Below are 7,546 nucleotides of genomic sequence, written 5' to 3'. Positions count from 1 at the left end.
TTCTTAGACTTCGACACATATGTAGTACTGATCAAGAGTATGCAAATGAGGCTGACATAATTAAGAATACATTTCGAGATCATGGTTACCCCTCTAAGGTCATAAGATGTGCATACAAAAGAAGACTATATGCTGACTGGGATCTTCTATTGACCAATCAGCCAAGATGGCTTAAGCAGTGACCAGTTTGTGTCACCTCTTTTTCCAACAGGTCAGCTAAAATACTGAATATCATCACATAATATCGGCACATTTTACAACTATACACCATCTTCCAGTCAAGACTGTTTGTGATGGGGTCTATGTCCCAAAACAGAAACTGCATCTAAAAGCCCAGGAACTAAAGATGCAGGAGAAAGGGGGAAGGGAATTAAGGCAACTCCCAGCTGAAGACGTCCCTTGGTTCCTCCCACCAGAGGCTATAAGTGCAGAGGAGCCGCAGGTGTGGGAGATGGAGGGTGGAGCTGCTGAGGCCAATCCCTGGGTCCAAGGGGAGGTGACAAATGAGGAGGGGCCGTACAGAGCCAACCAGCTACAAGGGGAGGAGGAGTCTAGGGAGGATAAAAAGGCTGAGCCAGGAGAGCAGTCTCAGTCTCCAGCCGGGGATTGAGGAGGAAGGTTGGGCAACCTGGTGGCTGCGGGAAACTTTGACACCGGATACTCCCCGACCGTGTGGAGGGTGGCAACCCCTATCACAAGGAAGGTGAGCGCGGGGACTTTGTTGGTCTGGCCTTACAAAATAGACATGTTTGCTGCGAGAACTGCCAGCGGGTGGTTGTATCCTTGGGGAGAGAAATACCCAACCCGAAGGATACGGTGGGTGGTGGCAGTTAGGCCCAACAGGGCCAGACTCTGGAACATTGAATATTGAACTGGATATTGGTTTAAAGCTGAACTTGTAAAGCTGAACATTTATACCAAACTTCAGGAACTGAGCGGTGGCTCAGTAAAGAAGGCATCTGCCTTCTTGTCAGGTGGAACAGGGTTCAAATCCCACCTGAGGACTTACTGGATAAATGCTAATAAGCTGTTATTTTGAATTGTGGAGTATCCAGAGACGCTCGACCAGGGATTTGATTCCAGGAACAGACCGGTGCAAAGCGTCACACTGTTATTTGCATGGACACGTAGACCTAATCTATGTGACAAATTAATAACAACCTTGTCACACAGAGATGTAAACTCAGAGAAACCTGCAGGACAATACAAGTGTGGCATGTGTGCAGTTTGTGACAATGTGCTTTAACCTGAGTTTTTTTGTCATCCAATTCTCCTTATTTATTTTGAATTTAAAGCATACTATGACTGTGATATACTCAGGTTATTCACACCATTCAATGTCCCTGCTCTAAATGATATATTGGACACATGAAGCTGTCAATCAAAATGTGTATTACTCAACATAAAACATGTATATGCACCAGTAAACTATCTTCTCTTCAGTTAAACATTGGCTTAAGCACAAACATACAGTACAACAACTTACATTTTTCATGATTCAATGCATTACTATTGCTCAAGGAGGCAACATCTCCTGAAGTCTTCAATGCCAGGAGCAAGAATTCATTTATAAATGGCACACAGTTCTCTCAGAAGGTTGAAATACCATCACTGAGTGGGAAGCATTTATAGAAATACAATAAAGAATACTAAAAAGCATCACCATAGTTATTCTCTATTTATTTTCCAACATTTTGTTTTATTTTATTTAAGCACGCTGGGGTACATTTTAAAACACAATACGCGCGTAGCCGCACGTATCTTATAAAATCCGGGGTCGGCGCACGCAAGGGGGTGCACAGTTGTGCAACTTGCACACGCCAAGTCCTGCGCGCACTGCCCGTTCCCTCCGAGGCCGCTCCAAAATCGGAGCGGCCTCAGAGGGAACTTTCCTTCCACCTTCCCCTATCTAACCCCCCCCCCCCCTACCTCTGTCGCACAAGTTATGCCTGCTCGAAGCAGGCATAACTTTGCGTGCTGGGCTGCCTGCCACGCGCCATGTTCCGGTCCGGAGGCTGGTCTGGAGGCCACAGCACCACCCCCGGATGACTCGCCAGCTGCGTCACGCCCCCGACACGCCCACCGCAAGAAAGCCCTGGGGCTTTGCGCACGCCGGAAGCCTATGCAATATAGGCTCGGCGCGCAGGGGCATTTTAAAAGGGTTACACGCGTACCTTATGTGCGTAACCCTTTTAAAATCCGGCCCTTTATTGTAAACTAGTCCAACTCATTGATCCTGTTCCAGAGCATTCTCTGTGCCTTTTGACATCACTGTTTAAAAGAATCATTGTGCAACCACGGATTCTAGCCTTAGTGCAGTTTCCTTTGAGTAAGACTAGAGGCATGGCTGTGGTAAACTCTGCCCAGATAGCATCAAAAAATAGTTATTACAGATTGTTTGATCTAGTTATCAAATATGTGAAGATAAATATTATGTCACTCATTATTTAGTATTTATGCAAAGGTTTTTTTCAATTCATTGATTTAGAATGCCGTGCACATGGTTCTCATTTCTAAACTATATTTTGCTATAAAGCTGTAAGTATTTCACTGAACTATATTAATATAAGCAAAGTTTTGAAATAGATGGTAATCATTTTAAAGATTTTTTTAAAATATTGTTTTAAATCAACAGTGATTTGTCCTTGTGGAACACAATTCCACCTTTTTGATTTAAGCAATGTCATTCTGAATTCAAGAAACATTATCTGTTCCCCCTGATGGAACCGCTTTCGGCAACACAACAGGCCTTTGTCGAGGCTTAGAAAATCTCCCAGTTTAGTTTTCCACAATGGCATTATCTTTATGCACAAAAATCTGTTTGAAAAAACTGTGAGTTTAAATAGACAACTCTCTGGACATAGTTAGAGTATTTACACAAAAAGACAAGCAGTTATAAAAATCCTTTGCGACAATTAATAACTTTGTCATGGACATTTCTTATTCAAAGAAGAACTTTTTGGAAAAAGTCACAAGCAGTGACAATCATTTTCACAAACTGTTTTTTTGAATGTTTTAGAGTATTACTTGTCTATAAAAATTCAAAGCAAAAAAAAAGTTTCAGGGTGACACATTTATTTATAAATCTTTAAAATCAGTGATTAAAAAATGCTTTTGCACATTTAACTAGCATTGTTCCATTTTCAGTCTCTTTTCAGTCTCTTTTCTAATATACGTATTTATGGGAATAAATTGAAAAACAGTTTGTCTACCATTTTGTTCATATATATATATATATATATATATATATATATATATATATATATATATATATATATATATATATCTATATATATATATATATATATATATATATATTATATATATATATATATATATAGGGAGAGAGAGAGAAATCTGTGATTGAATCCTAGCAGATAATTATTCTGATTGTTGGAGACTAGAGGAGCTAAGGCAGTCAAAGAGGTATATAGAGGAGACCTTCAGGGACATATTGGCCAAGTCCCAACTCCTGGCTAGCAGCCCCAGTCAGAGAGCATCATCTTGGTATAGAAGGAAGTGATCCTGTGGCAAGGACTTGCTCCTGCATCAAGGATGAATCTTCCAGGGCTCCTGCCCTGGAGAGAAGGATTAGGTCAGCTGTCATAGTTGTTGATTTAATATATGGGTTGCTGGTGGATATGAGGATTGCTTCACAGTTTGCCTGCCTGCTACAAAGGTGGCAAACCTCACACATTAATTACATAGGATTTTAGACACTGCTGGGATGGAGCCAGCTGTCACGGTGCATGTGGAAGGAGGTTCTGGAAGCCACATTTAGAATTTTAGGAAGACATTTGAAATCCAGGAGTTCAAGAGTTGCATTCTCTGAAATGCTCCCTGTTCCACGCGCAGGTACCCAGAGGCAGGCAGAGCTCCGGAGTCTCAATGCGTGGATGAGAAGGTGCAGGTTTCAGTTTTGTAAGGAACTGGGAACCCTTCTGAAAACAGGGGAGTCTTTTCTGAAAAGACCGGCTCCATTTTAACCAAGGCAGAACCAGCCTACTGGTGCTAGCCTTTAAAAAGGAGACAGACCAGTTTTAAAACTAAAACAAGGGGGACAGCTGACAGTCACTCAGCAGCACAGAGTTTGGAGGGAGGTATCTTTGAAAGACACTGATGAAACAAGAAAGTTAGGGTATCCCAACAGAGTTTCCCATAAAAGTAAAAGTAATCCATGTGCCTATCAGTAGAGAACCACCTGAATTAAAATATTCCAAATTATCCCTGTCAACTGATAAGCAGATTGTTAAGACAAACAAAAAAGCACATACTATGAAATGCCTGTATGCCAAGATGGGAGAGTTAGAATGCATAGCACTGAATGAAGAAGTAGATATAATTGGCATCTCAGAGGTGGAAGGAGGATAACCAATGGGACAGTGCTATACCAGGGAACAAATTATATCACAACAATAGCGTAGATCAAGTTGGTGTGGGGGTGGCTCTTTCTGTTTCAGATCCAACAGGATAAAGATCTTGCAGAAGACATAAGAATATAAGATGTTGTCATTAGGGTCCATCAAGCCAAGCATCCTATTCTAACAGTGGCCATTCCAGGTTACAAGTACTTGGCAATTACCCAAAACATTTAGATCCAATGCTACTAAAGCCAGTAATAGTGGCTATTCCCGAAGAGCTACATTTTGAAAGGGGCGTGAGGGCATCCAATTGCGCATGATTCCCTGCGCAAGCACATGGTTGCAACACTTTTATAACATGCGTGCGGTGCCGCGTGCATGTTATAAAATCCAATACCTGCATACACATGCACTCCCAATATTAAATCGGTGTGCTCATATGCGGGCAGGTGTCTAACTGACTTGCGTGCTCAAGGGAGAAAATTTTGTAACAAACGCACGGTGACACGTTAGGACCATCCCCAGTTCCCTCCCAATTTGATCTTTAGAATAGTTTCCACTATTTTTCCTGGCAATGAAGTCAAGATCACCAGTTTATAGTTTTCCAGAACACCCCTGTCAAAGCATTGAATCTCTAAATGAATAGAAAAAAAATAAGAATCAATTACCCTAAAGCTTTATTTGGAAAACCCTTTGAATTTTTTTTTTCTTATGTTTTGGGGGATTAAGTGCTTTTGACATAACACCTCTCACTTTTTAGATGAGTTCCTTATTATTCGTGGGCTCCTTACAAACGCAGTCTTTTTGAAATACAGCCAGTGTTGGGGGACCATGAAGTCCAGATACAATTATTGGCTTGAGGCTGATTGAACTCTTTTGCTTGCCTATATAATAATAAAACTTTGCTCTTGAACTTTATGGACATTGTTCAAACTTGATATCCTTCCTCTTTTTAATGGCTACCCTGGTGCCAGACATGAAAGCCTACAAAAAATATACATGCATCCCATGAGTTGTGTGGACTTGACCATCAAAAAGCTATGTGTAAACTGAATTACAATTACTTCCCAAACCAAACTAACTTCCTGGTCTTAACAGTAAAATCCCCATCCAAGAAAAGACAACAATGAAAATATTACACCAGGTCCTAAAATACCAATACACTTTGATTAGGAGAACAGAACAAGGCAAGGAGCTATAGATCCCTATACAAAAACTACATAGTAGCAGAATAACTCAGCTAAGTCACATATACAAAACATTGACATCGGGCCCTGGTCTGAGACCTGGCCTCCAGGTCAGGTCATGGCATTTGTTTCATTTGAGAGACCCCCGATTTGTTTTGGATCCCCAAACAAATGAAAAGAATTAGCCTTATTCGTCATGTTTCACAGTTTCATTTTAAATGACTGCACATCCCTAATATTCTCTCTCATACACATGTTCTCACACATATTCTCTCATGCATACTCTCACTCCATCACACACACGATCTCTAACATTCACTGACTCTCTCTCTCCTCTCAAGCATACACACTGGCTTTCTCACTTCTTCTCCCTCCCTACTTCACACTGTTTCTCCCTCCCTTCCTCATATATACGGGTGCGCTCCCTCACACATACACACACAGGCTCCCTCCATCACACGGGAAGCCTCTCTCTCTCTCCCTTGGATGAATGGGTGGCCGGTCTTCCTCCCTCACACAGAGGCTCTCTCCCACTACCTTACATACATGGGCTCTCTCAAACTGGCTCTTTCTCTTCCTTATACACACACATAGGCTTTCATACATTCACTAGCTGTCCCCTTCAGTCACATAGGCATGCACACACATAAACAGACTGTCTCACACTTCACGTCTCTGCTTCAACACAATGACAACCTTGCTGGGTTTTCACTCATTGCTCCATGGGTAGGAGAAGATGTGCTAGTGGCTCTGCTAGGCCCTTTCCCTCTCACCAGCCCAGCACCATCTCCCCATCCCCGTCTAACCTGGGACCAGCACTAGCACCATTTCTCCTTCCCCCTCCCCAGCCCACCATCATCAATTTTTTTTCTCTCTCTTCTACCAACTCTCCTACCAATCTCCATTTCCTGTGGAAGTCTTTGTGTTCACAGACGGCATCTGTCTAGTCCCTTGCAGCCTCTTCATCATCTCAGGTGCTGCAGAAAATTGTCATGGCCCTCACCATGACATGGGCCAGAAGTTAACTGAGAGGAGCTGGGCAAATAAAAAAAATAGCACCACCCAGAAATGTTATGGTCCTGCCCAAAGATCCAGTAATTTGTCTAAATTTCTAGAGTCTCCAGGCTAAATCCAGAGTTCCCAGGTAAGGCAGGGCAGCAGTACCTCTGGGCCTTCCTCCTCCATTGGCAGTGGTACAGTAGCACTCCCAGTCCTCCTTCCTCTATCAGTGATGGACAGTTCTGGGCCTCTCTCCATCAGTGAAGGGCAAATTTGGACCTCCTTTCTCTGACCATGGCAGTGGGGAAGCAGCAGCACTTCCAGGCCTTCTCTTCTGTCTGTGGAGGTGGGGAAGCAGCACGCCTTCACCTTCCTCCTTCATTGGCAATGACAGCAACAGTCAGCAAGCAGCAGTGCTCGCCTTGTGCAGCAGATGTTTCTGCACTTGCTCCTGTGTCGCATGCAGCTAGCTGCTGTGCTGAATTGGAGGGGTAAAATCCTGACAATTTCTGGACATTTTACCTTGGCGTCTGCTCTGTAGGCTGTCTTTAAATTCAGTACTTTATGGAGTAAATCAAGACATTTTCGTGTCTTGTGCTACTCCTGCCCACCTCCTTGCTGCTTCTAGAGGTGGCCATCATGTAAAAAAACAAACCATTAAAACATAGTTCAAACACTCCATCACATTTCAATAAATTTTTCTCCCAGCTTTCAGCCCCCAGGAGTAGAATCCCCCTATTTCCCACCTGACTCCCTCCCTAATCCACTCTAGCCTACCTCCCTACTATACCTGGTGGCCTAATTGTCCCAATAGTTTCCCTAAACTCTGGGGCTGGCTTTCTCTTCATTCAAAATGGCATTGGTCAGTAGAGATGTGCATCATTTTTTGTGTTCGTTTCGTTCTTCGTTTTTCGGCCGCCATGGAAAATGTCATTTTTTTTCGGTTTGGGTCTTTTTTTTTTCATGAAAAATCTATTTTTAGTTAGTGCGCACTAATGG

At 42.8% G+C, this 7,546-nt stretch overlaps 1 long non-coding RNA gene across 2 annotated transcripts in view; it reads left to right on the top strand.

Moving 5' to 3' along the window:
- The first annotated feature begins 600 nt into the window (after positions 1-600).
- Positions 601-7,546, top strand: part of LOC115100296 — a 78,722-nt gene continuing 71,776 nt past the window's right edge. For both annotated transcript variants that reach the window (XR_003859023.1, XR_003859024.1), the window contains exon 1: positions 601-703. This is a non-coding gene — a long non-coding RNA (uncharacterized LOC115100296). The remainder of the gene's footprint in view (positions 704-7,546) is intronic.

This window comes from Rhinatrema bivittatum, chromosome 10, assembly GCF_901001135.1.
Source record: "Rhinatrema bivittatum chromosome 10, aRhiBiv1.1, whole genome shotgun sequence".
In the NCBI taxonomy this organism is placed as follows: domain Eukaryota; kingdom Metazoa; phylum Chordata; class Amphibia; order Gymnophiona; family Rhinatrematidae; genus Rhinatrema; species Rhinatrema bivittatum.
The sequence above is the reverse complement of the archived record's forward strand: the minus strand, read 5'-3'. Positions and strand labels throughout refer to the sequence as shown.